The 11815-nt window shown below is 47.8% G+C and overlaps 1 pseudogene; it reads right to left on the minus strand.

Annotated features, from left to right (window-relative positions):
* Positions 1 to 1277: 1277 nt before the first annotated feature.
* Positions 1278 to 9633, minus strand: LOC128625921 (nucleus accumbens-associated protein 1-like; annotated as a pseudogene).
* Positions 9634 to 11815: the final 2182 nt, after the last annotated feature.

An 11815-nucleotide genomic window follows, 5' to 3' on the forward strand; every position in this document is an offset into this window, starting at 1 on the left:
TGCTCACAGTGGAATGGGTCCCACCCTGTCCCCATGTGGTGGGCTCAGCCAACAGGCCACCACCAGGGCATCCTTCAAACAGAGCCCTGTGGGGGGCTGGCCAGACCCAATGGAGTCCCAGCAGTGGCTGAGCCTGGGTCCCACCTCGGAAACATGGACCCACACTCCACACACAGGCACACACTCAGCCTGCTCCCACCCCTGACTCCATCCTGCTTTCCCTGGTCCCCAGGACCAAAGGGAACATCAGACACAGTTGCACTGTTTTGAAAAAGAATAGAAACCTTATACTTCACTATTTCATTAGCTAAAAAAAGACATTGAAAAAGATGTATAGGGACTGGGGGCTGGGAGCCCTTTCATCATATGGGGGAGGGAGGGAAGGGAGGGCAGCAGCCTGCCAGCCTGCTTCCTTGGTTCCAAGTCTGGACCTACTGCCTCTCATGTCCTCATGTGTTTAAAAGCAAAACTTCTACATATGCATGTGCACACGCACCTGTGAACCCCCAAAACCTCCCATCCTATCCTCAGAGACCTTCTGTCTGCACCCCTCACTCAGGACCTGCCCCCCTCAGGCCCCAGGGCACTGACAGGGGCAAGAGAGGCTGAGCACAGGATGGGGGAGAGAAGCTCACTGAGCCCACCACTGCCTGGCTTCCTCAGGTCAGTCTCAGGATTTCTCTGAGCCTCACTTGTCCTCAGCTCTCACAGGGGCAGTCCCCACAGCCTTGCCTGTGCCAGCGCCAGATGCAGGGACAGGTGAGAAAGGCAGGAAGGTTGTTTGGGAAACCTGCAAGCACTGGGTTCTGGTGGCATCAAGGGGTCCTGAGCATTCTGGGCCCCGCCTAGTTCCAAGGGGCTGTGGGGAGAGGTGGAGCAGAGGACAGACCCCAGACCAGCACCCCGCCACCACCCCCCGCCTGGCCTGGTTGAATGGAATAGAGAAACAGTTGTTTGGGGTTAGGAGAGGGGGAGTGAGTGTTCTTCCAGTGTGCACTTGTGTGTGTGTGTGTGTGTGTGTGTGTGTGTGTGAGAGAGAGTGAGAGAGAGAGAGAGAGGGAAAGAGACAGAGGGAGAGCCACTCAGAGCTCACACCGTTTGCCATCCTCTCCCAGCCCACTCAGATTAGGGTCAGGGGTGGGACAGGCTGCTGAGGAGTCGTGAACATGCAGCAAACCCCAGGGGTTCCGAGGAGAGACAGGCAGTAGCTAGTGACCACGATGGCAGGTGAGGGCTGATGAGAGGGGAGTTTTGGGCCTCAGAGGGCCTGGTGGAGGTTACTCAAGGGCCACGTCTGAGGGATCAGCCTGGCTAGCAAGGCTGGAGGTTTCCAAGCTGTACTCCGCACCCATCACAGCCAGCTCCAGTGTGACTGTATCACTAATGACCATGGTGTCAATGTCACCCTCAGGAGACTTCCGCTTGAGAATCCAGCTCTTCTGTGTAATGCCAAGGGCATGGGTGTATGTCAGTTGCAATGCATTCATCTCACTCTCCTTGAAGTTCTAGACAAAATTCTACCAGCTGTACTTGACAGTGTGGAGAATGAGACTATCCAGTGGTTTGCACCTGGGGTCATTGGTGGAAGAGCAGATGTCAATGCCCCAGCTGTTGGCCAGTGTGTTCCCATCAGAAGGAGGCCAGGAGGCGAGGCAGCAGAACCTTGTACCACATGCCTGAGCTGACATGGCAGGGCATGAGCTGGGCCCTTATGATGCACTGTCACAGCTCCAGCTGCTCAGATGGGTCACCATCATCACAGAGCTTGGGGTGGCAGCAGTTACCTTTCTTGTGTGTGAGCTCGGCCTGTAGAGATGCCAAGTCTTGCAGCTCCCGGATGGGATTCCGGGACTCAGGGGTCACCTGCTCATGGAGGGCCTCCATCTTCTTGGCAGCCTGGCCAACAGTCATTATTCTCTACATGGTGTCCATGTTGTAGATATGCCAGTACTGGGTGTCCATGGGCTCCTCACCAGCATCCTCCTCCTGGGCCTCCTTGTGATAGGAGCCAGGGTTATGGCTTGTGCAGGTGTTCAGGGTGCCTGGGTTGATGGTCTGCAATGCATACTGGCTCCACCTACCTGTTCACTGCTGCTACTGAGGCTGCCCCCAGGGCCTGCTGGAGGCCTGTGGGGCAGTGTGGAGAACCTGGCTACTTGGCAGCTGCCATTGCAACCCTTTTGCTGCCAACCAGTGTCCTGGCTGCTGTCTCACAGCCTCTTGACCATGGCCCAGGGTCGGGTCTTTACACCTGGTACAGCCAAGAGAAAGCACAGAGACATTCTAACAGTGACTGGGCAGAGCCCCCTTTATTCCTAGAAATTCACAGCCCTCCTATTCCCACCTTCTGAGTGACAGTGTCATCCCGGGGCCTGGGCAGCAGCCTGTGTCCTTCCTCTTCTCACTGAGACCTGACGGGGCACACACTCTGGATCCTCTACCCCAGGTAAAGTTACTACCAGAGGAGAAAGGAGCCCAGCCTGACATCAAAGCAGTGAGGAGATGACTCCCCATCCCCAAGGTTCCTCATCTGGGGGACACCTGCCTGTGCTCCCTAAAGACCTCTCACCAGCCAGTGACGTCCTTGGGAACAAAGGGAACTTCCTGAGCAGGATGGGACAGGAGAACCTGGAATCTGTGAATGTTTTCCTCCGAGGAGAGCTGAGCGTCCCACAGAAGCACCCCCCACCACCACCTCTACTAACAGAGGAGCCTGTAGCATCTGTCTGTTGAGTCTCCACATGGAGCTGCTCCAGCTCCTGGGCCCTGTGGGTGGCCTAGAGTAGATGACAGAGAGGGACACAGATGACTTTGATGCAATGCACCAATGCTCTGATGGCGGACACATGGGGCATTCTGAGCATCATCCCTCCAGGCCAGCACTCTCTCCCAGAAGCCTCAGGAAAACCCGCAGCAGGCCCTCCCTCTGACAGACAGCTGCTTCTGAAACAGCACCTATCCCAAGAAAGACAGTTCTCCCGACACTAGACTCATAATACTGGGACAATGTCTGTCCTATCACTGGGCCTGCCTGCCCTAGAATGGAGTCGGGAGGCCTGGTGCCCACAGTGACAGGGCCCTGATGGACTGGACTCTCAGCTGGGAGGTCAGAGCCCACCTCTGTCCTGAGCTAAGCATCAGTTCCCACCCTTTCAAGCCTGGTCAGCATCCTTGGTGCATTACATAATATTGGCTGCAGGTCTCCTCTTTGCCTATGGGGGGGCGACATTAAGACACACACACACACACACACACACACACACACACACACACACACACCATAGACAATTTACACATGAACCTGGCTTTGGCTAAGGAAGTATAGAAGGAGCGTGATTCCCATCCCCCTCTCAGACAGGCCCTTCTGAGCCCCTTCCTCATGCTGGCTCTCCTTCATCTACTCCTCCCGGGAACTGCAAACAAAAAAGGGGCTGTGGACCAGAAGGAAGAAAAAATTGACCAAACAGAAAAGAATGAAGAAACAAGAATTCAAAAAAATGAGGAGAGGCTTAGAAACCTCCAGGACATCTTTAAATGTTACAACATCTGAATTAGAGGGGTACCAGAAGGGGAAGAGGAACAGCCACCATTGGAAAACTTATTTGAACAAATAATAAAGGAGAACTTCCCCAATCTGGCAAAGGAAATAGACTTCCAGGAAGTTCAGGAAGCTCGGAGAGTCCCAAAGAAGTTGGACCCAAGGAGAAACACACCAAGGCACATCATAATTACATTAGCCAAGATTAAAATGAAGGAGAGAATCCTAGAAGCAAGAGATAAGAGGACAGTCACTTATAAAGGAGTTCCCATCAGACTGTCAGCTGATTTCTCAAAAGAGACCTTGCAGGCAAGAAGGGGATGGAAAGAAGTATTTGAAGTCTTGTAAGGCAAGGACCTACATCCAAGATTGCTCTATCCAGCAAAGCTTTCATTTAGAATGGAAGGGCAGATAAAGTGCTTCTCAGATAAGGTCAAATTCAAGGAGTTCATCATCACCAAGCCCTTATTGTATGAAATGTTAAAGGGACTTGTCTAAGAAAAAGAAGATAAAAAATATGAACAGTGAAAGGACAGCAAACTCACAGTTATTAACAACCACACCTAAAACAAAAGCAAATTAAGAGGACAGCTAGATTAAGAGCAGAACCATAGAAATGGAGATCACAAGGAGAGTTAGCAACAGGGAAGTGGGAGGAGGAGAAGGGGAGAGAAGGTACAGAAAATAAGTAGCATAGACGATAGGTAGAAAATAGGCAGGGGAAAGGGCAAGAATAATATGGGAAATATAGAATCTAAAGAACTTGTGACACATGGACATAAACTAAATGGGGGGAGTGGTGGTGGAAGGGCTGTGCAGGGTGGAGGGGAATGAAGGGAGGGAATGGGACTACTGTAATGGCATAATCAATAAAATATATTAAAATAAAAAAATCCAGTCAGAAGCAAAGGACACACTAATTGAAATACAAAACAATTTACAGGGAGATAACAGTAGAATGAATGAAGCTGAGAAACAAATCAATGATTTGGAACATCAGAAAGCAAGAAGCAACCATGCAGAACAAGAAGAAAAAAGAATCCAAAATGAATAGGCTAGTATAAGCAGCTCCTGGGACAACTTCAAGCATTCCAACATTCACATCATAGGGGTGCCAGACGAGAAAAGAAAGAGCAAGAAATAGGAAATCTACTTGAAAATAATAATGAAAGAAAACTTCCCTAGCTTGGTGAAGGAAATAGACATGCAAGTCCAGGAAGCACAGAGAGTCCCAAATAAGATGGATGAGAGAGGCCCACCCCAAGACACGTTGTAATTAAAATGCCAAAGGTTAAAGATAAAGAGAGAATCTTGAAAGCAGCAAGAGAAAAGCAGATACCTACAAAAGAGTTCCCATAAAACTATCAGTTGATATGTCAAAAGAGACTTTGCAGGCTAAAAGGGACTGGCAAGAAATATTCAGGCATGAAAAGCATGGACCTACAGCCAATATTACTCTACCCAGCAGAGCTATCATTTAGAATCAAAGGGCAAATAAAGAGCTTCCCAAACAAAAAAACTAAAGGAGTTCATCATCACCAAGCCACTATTATAGCAAGTGTTAAAGGGTCTTATTTAAGAAAAAGGATATCAAAACTATCAACAATAAAATGGCAATAAATACTTAGCCATCAGCAATTAAATCTAAAAAGCAAACAAGAAGAACAGAGACAGAATCATGGATGTGGAGAGAGGTTTTGATGGTTGCCTGATGGGAAGGGGTCTGGGGGCATGGGTGAAGAGGTGAGGGGCTTAAGAAGTATACATAGGTAGTTACAGAATAACCTTGGGAAGTACACTATAGAAAATGGAGTAGACAAAGAATTTATATGGACAACCCAAGGACACAAACAATGGTGGGGGGCGCTGGGTAGAAGGGAGCAAAGAGGAAAAATTGGAACAACTTTAGTAGCATAATCAAGAATATATAATTAAAAAAAGAAAATAGTTTACTACTAAGTAGACAGGGTGGCTACATGACATTGTGACTACACTAAGAGGACTGCGGTTTTGTGTTTTAATCTCTTCAGAACAAACCTTCCACCTTCTGTTGGAGGAAAGAGAACCAGTCATCAGGATATGATTCCAGCCAAGATGCAAGCATAGGTAGATACACTGTGCCTCCTTGCACAACCAAAAGAAGGACGAGAACAAATTTAAAAACATAAACAATCAGAACTGATGGAAAATCAAAATGTATGGAAGTCCGACAACCAAAGAGTTAAAAGAAGAAACATTCATCCAGACCAGTAGGAGGGGCAGAGACAGGCAGCATGGAGGAGAAGACTCCAGGCAAAGCAGTGGCTGGCAGACCTGGCAAGGCAGCAGATTGCAGACTGGGTGAGGTCCCACATTTGCGTGAAGATAAACCAGGAAGAACAACTTGGGAGCCAGACAGACCACACAACCCAGGGCTCCAGAGTGGGAGAATAAAGCCTCAAACCTCTAATATGAAAACACATGTGGGGGCTGAGGTGGCGGGGGAAAAACTCCCAGCCTCACAGGAGAGTGCCTTGGAGAGACCAGCAGGGTCTTAGAAAATACACAAACCCACCCACCCAGGAATCAGCAACTGAAAGGCCCAATTTGATTGTGAATAGCAGGGGACGTGACTGAAAGCCAGCAGAGAGCAGAGCAAGCACCATTGCTCCCTCTCTGACCCCTCTCCCCACATACAGTGTAACAACGCAGCAATCTGGGTTGCCCCACCCTGGTGAACACCTAAGGCTCTGCCTTTACTACATAACAGGCATGCTGAGATTAAAAAAAAAAAAAAGGCCCAAATGAAAGATCAGATCAAAGCTTCTGAAAAAATACAACTAAATGACGAAGAGATGGCCAACCTATCAGATGCACAGTTCAAAACACTGCTAATCAGGATGTTCGCAGAATTGATTGAATATGGTCACAAATAAGATTTTAAAAAATGAAGGCTGTGCTAAGTGAAATAAAGGAAAATGTACAGGGAACTGACAGTGATGGGAAGGAAACCAGGACTCAAATCAATGGAGTGGACCGGAAGGAAGAAAGAAACATCCAGCCAAAACAGAATGAAGAAACAAGAATTCAAAAAGAGGAAAGGCTCAGGAACCTCCAGGACATCTTTAAACACTCTAATATCTGAATCATAGGAGTGCCAGAATGAGAAGAGGAAGAGCAAGAAATTGAAAACTTATTTGAAAAAAAATGAAGGAGAACTTCCCCAATCTGTCAAAAAAATACACTTTCAGGGAGTCCAGGAAACCCAGAGAGTCGCAAAGAAGCTGTACCCAAGGAGGAACACACTGAGGTACATCATAATTACATTAGCTAAGATTAAAGATAAGGAGAGGATCTTAAAAGCAGCAAGAGAAAAGAAAACATTTGCCTACAAAGAAGTTCCCATAAGACTGTCAGCTGATTTCTCAAAAGAAGCCTTGCAGACAAGAAGGGGATGGAAAGAAGTATTTGAAGTTTTGTAAGGCAAGGACCTACATCCAAGATGACTCTACCCAGCAAAGCTTTCATTTAGAATGGAAGGGAAGATAAAGTGCTTCTTAGATAAGGCCAAGTTAATAGAGTTCATCATCATCAAGCCCTTATTATATGAAATGTTAAAGGGACTTACCTAAGAAAAAGAAGATCAAAAATATGAACAGTAAAATGACAACAAACTCACAGTTATTAACAACCAAACCTAAAAAAAAAAACAAAAACAAACTAAGCAAACAACTAGAAGAGGAACAGAATCACAGAAATGGAGATCACACAGAGGGTTATCGATGGGGGAGTGGATAGGGAGAGAAGGGGAAAAGGTACAGGGAATAAAGAGCATAAATTGTAGGTAGAAAATAGGGGGAGGTTAACAATAGTATAGAAAATGTAGAAGCCAAAGAACTTATATATAAGACCCATGGACATGAACTAAAGAGCGGGAATGTGAATGGGAGGGGATGTGCAGGGTGGAGGGGAATGAAGTGGGGGTAAATGGGCAACCGTAACAACATAATCAATAAAATATATTTCAAAAAAAACATTCTGACTATGCTAAATGCGACAGAACTGTTCACTTTAATATAATTAATTTTATGGAGTATGAATTGTACCTCATAAAAATAATTATGCTGCATGAAAGAAGCCAGAGAAAAAGGCAACGTATTATGTAATTGCATTTATATAAAGCTCCAGAAAATGCAAACTATTCTATTGAGAAAGACCCAAGATGAGTGATTGCCTGAGGCATGTGAGAATCTTTTGGGTTGACTGCATACACAAGGAGGGTGTATGAAGGTCAACACTCACCTGTGTGTGGTTCATTGTCTGTCACTTACACCTCAGACAGACTTTAATCAAGTCTTGATGTCATGTTTTGCTTACGTAATAAGAAGGGGAGAGTAGCGTTCCTTTCTCACTGCTGTTTCCAAGTGGGCAGACCCTGGATACGTGCTCACAGAAACTCAATAATGACAACAGCTTGTTTTTTAGCACTCTCTGTGTACCAGGAACTTCAAGCATATTAGCTCATTTAATCACCCAAATGAATCAGTGGAACTTTTTTTACTTCACTCAGCTTTCCCACTTCCTGGTTTTTGCACACGCTGTGTCCTCTGCCTGGACCTCTTCTTATGCCCCCTCGTGAGCTCTGGTTGTGCCTGAGCTCATTGTCTATTAGATGCCTTTTTTCCTTTCAGGATAGTTTTTCCTCTTCAGTTTAAGTCAGAATCCCAGATAAGTAGAGTCACAGCGCTTCATGTTTCACCTTTTTAACCATTATGACACGTGTAATTTCTTTACCTGCTTATGAAAAAACACCAACAAGGTGCTCACCATGTGCCTGACACTGTTCAGAGCACTGGGCATGCAGCCGTGACACAGAACAGACAGAATGCCAGTCTTCATAGGCCTGACGTGCTGGTGGGGGAGTTTCACAATAAACCGTAGAGCAAAAAGAATACTATGTTATAGTATTTTAAAATAAAATACGGCACGCTTGGGTGTTTTTTCTTTCAACTTAAACATATTGGAGGAGACAATCTGGTTGGAGAAGGCAGAGCAAGAAAGGAAAGATGAACTTGAAGAGGGAGGAGCCACAGACTAGAACTCTGGCTTTTCTCTGAGTGAGCTGAGGAGCCACTGGAGGTTCAGGCAGGAGTGGGATGTGACTGATCTGTGCTGAGTGAAGGGAACCAAGGCTCTGCCACCTTGAAGTTCCTTTTTGAGGATATTGATCTTCAGCTCTTTACTAAGAAAAAGCACTCAGAAAAGACTTTTGATTGTCCCCACTTCCCTGCCAAGAGATTCAGACGGAAAAACTTGCTTTAGAGGGAAAATTAGGATGTTCATTTAGCCTAATTTAATTACATGTGGCCAATAGAAGGGCTTCGGGCTGGTGGCTCTTTGCTTGCCACCCTGTGTCCCAGTTTCTGAGTTGCATAGAAAGAACTCTCCTGCCATACGGGCTCTGCTCTACTCCCTATAAATTGCCCATTCTTACTTCTAAATCTAAGACCCCATACTCTTTCATGTTTCTCTCTGTCTAAAATGTCTTATATAGCCAGTGTTGTCTTAATGTTTTTGGAATTTTCCATACGAATAAATGCATCTGTGGCCTGAAGCCTAGAAACTTGTCAGCAAAGCAGGTTGCAGGTGAAGGATGTAGTCTGATAAGCAAAAGATGAATAGATCTGTCTTCTGCTCTCAAGGCAACAGCACCAAAACCATTTTAAAATGGGTTGCAGAACTTCAGATTGTCTGCATCCAGAAGACCTCTGGACCCCCATAACCAAGACTCCGGACAGGATGACATCAGAGGAGGAATAAATCAACTTAAGAAGATCATGGAAACACACATCATAACTGACCCGTCCCCCAAACCCAGAACCCAGAAGCTCCTAATCATATTTTTTTCTTTTTCTTCTTAAGAGACACTAAATGTTAACCCCTGGGGAGTTTGGATCTTTAAGCATCAGCTTCCCATTTTCCTTTCATTGTGACCTTTCACATATATGCTTTCCCTTTTTGTCTCACTGATCCAGCCACAGCCCCAGGTCCTTCCACAAGGAAGAGGACCAGGAGGAGGATGCTGGCAGGAGCCCATGGACATGCAGTACCGACATATCTACAACATGGACACCTTGTAGAGAGTAATGAGTGTCAGCCAGACTGCCAAGAAGGTGGAGACCCTCCCTGAGCAGGTGAGCCCTTGTCCCACAATCCCATCCAGGTGCTACAAGACTTGGCATCTCTACAGGCCAAGCTCACACACAAGAAAGGTAACCACTGCCACCCCAATTTCTGTGATGACAGGGATCCCTCTGAGCAGCTGGAGCTGTGACAGTGCATCACAAAAGCCCAGCTAATGCCCTGCCATGTCAGCTCAGGCACGTGGCACAAGGTCCTGCTGCCGTGCCTCACAGCCTCCTTCTGTGACAGGAACACACTGGCCAACAGCTGGGGCATTGACATCTGCTCTTCCACCAATGACCCCAGGCGCAAACCATGGGATAATCTCATTTTCCACACTGTCAAGCTCTGCTGGCAGAATTTTGTATAGAACTTCAAGGAGAGTGAGATGAATGCATCACCACCGATGTGGGCCAATGACCATGGCGTTGTGCAGAAGAGCTGGATTCCCAAGGGGAAGCCACCTGAGGGTGACATTGACACCACAGTCATTAGTGACATGGGCCCACTGGATCTGGAAGTGATGGATATGGAACACAGCTTGGAAACCATCAACCTTTGTGGCAAGACTAGCACCTCACATGAGGTCTTCAAGTAACCTCCACCAGGCTCTCCATGAGTCTGTCACACTCCTTTCCTGTCACCCCTCACCTGCCATCTCCGTCACTAGGTACTGCCTGTTCCTCCCAGGCCTGTAGGGTTTGCTACATGCTCCCAGCTCCTTGGCCTCCTGCCCACCCCTGACCCCAATCTGAGTGGGCTGGGAGAGGATGTCAAATGGTGTGAGCTCTGCATGGCTCTCCCTCTCCCTCTCTCTGCCTTTGTCTCTCTCTTCCCACTGCCGGGCCTCTCTCACACACACACACACATGCACAGTGGAGGAACACTGACTCACGCTCTTCTAAACCCTAACAATTATTTCTCCATTCCATTCAACCTGGCCAGGCAGGGAGGGGCTGGTTTGGGGACGGTCCTCGGCTCCACCTCTCACGACAGAATTAGTGAGTGTTAGGTGGAACTAGGCGGGGCCCAGAATGCTCAGCACCCCCTGATGCCACCAGAACCCGTGCTTGCAGGTTTCCCAAACAACCTTCCTGCTTTTCTCACCTGTCCCTGCACCTGGGGCTGGCACAGGCAAGGCTGTGGGACTGCCCCTGTGAGAACTGAGGACAAGTGAGGCTCAGAGAAATCCTGAGACTGACCTGAGGGAGCCGGGCAGTGGTGGGCTCAGTGCGCTTCTCTCCCCCATCCTGTGCTCAGCCTCTCTTGCCCCTGTCAGTGCCCTGGGGCCTGAGGGGGGCAGGTCCTGAGTGAGGGGTGCAGACAGAAGGTCTCTGAGGATAGGATGGGAGGTTTTGGGAGTTCACGTGCGTGTGCATGTGCGTATGTAGAAGTTTTGCTTTTAAACACATGAGGACATGAGAGGCAGTAGGTCCAGACTTGGAACCAAGGAGCAGGCTGGCAGGCTGCTGCCCTCCCTTCCCTCCCTCCCCCATACGATGAAAGGGCTCCCAGCCCCCAGTCCCTATACATCTTTTTCAATGTTTTTTTTTTTAGCTAATAAAATAGTAGAGTATAAGGTTTCTATTCTTTTTCAAAACAGTGCAACTGTGTCTGATGTTCCCTTTGGTCCTGGGGACCTTGGAAGGCAGAATAGGGTCAGGGGTGGGAGCAGACTGAGTGTGTACCTATGTGTGGAGTGTGGGTCCATGTTTCCGAGGTGGGATCCCAGACCCAGCCACTGCTGGGACTCCATGGGGTGTAGCCAGCTTCCCACAGCACCGCATTGGAAGGGTGTCCCTGGCAGTGGCTTGTTGGCGGAGCCCACCACAGGGGGACAGGACGGGACCCACTCGGTGAGCAGGTCTTCGCTGCATTTTCTCTCCAACCTTTCCTCTCTTTCTAGCCTCACCTGGTGGTACTGGTTTTGATTTTTTTTTTTTTTTTAAGTTTTACATGTGAACCAGAGAATTTTTTTAATTTTCTTTACCCGCCACCACCCCACACACACGGGATGTCATTGGAGCCTTCTTGTCCCTGGCCCTGTTCCTCACTGCCTTACCCCTCACCTCTGCCCCATGTCTGAGAGCCCATTGCTTCCAGAGGCAGGGCCAG

The sequence above is a fragment of the Artibeus jamaicensis genome, unplaced genomic scaffold (genome assembly GCF_021234435.1).
Source record: "Artibeus jamaicensis isolate MK-2021 breed Jamaican fruit bat unplaced genomic scaffold, CSHL_Jam_final scaffold_11, whole genome shotgun sequence".
In the NCBI taxonomy this organism is placed as follows: domain Eukaryota; kingdom Metazoa; phylum Chordata; class Mammalia; order Chiroptera; family Phyllostomidae; genus Artibeus; species Artibeus jamaicensis.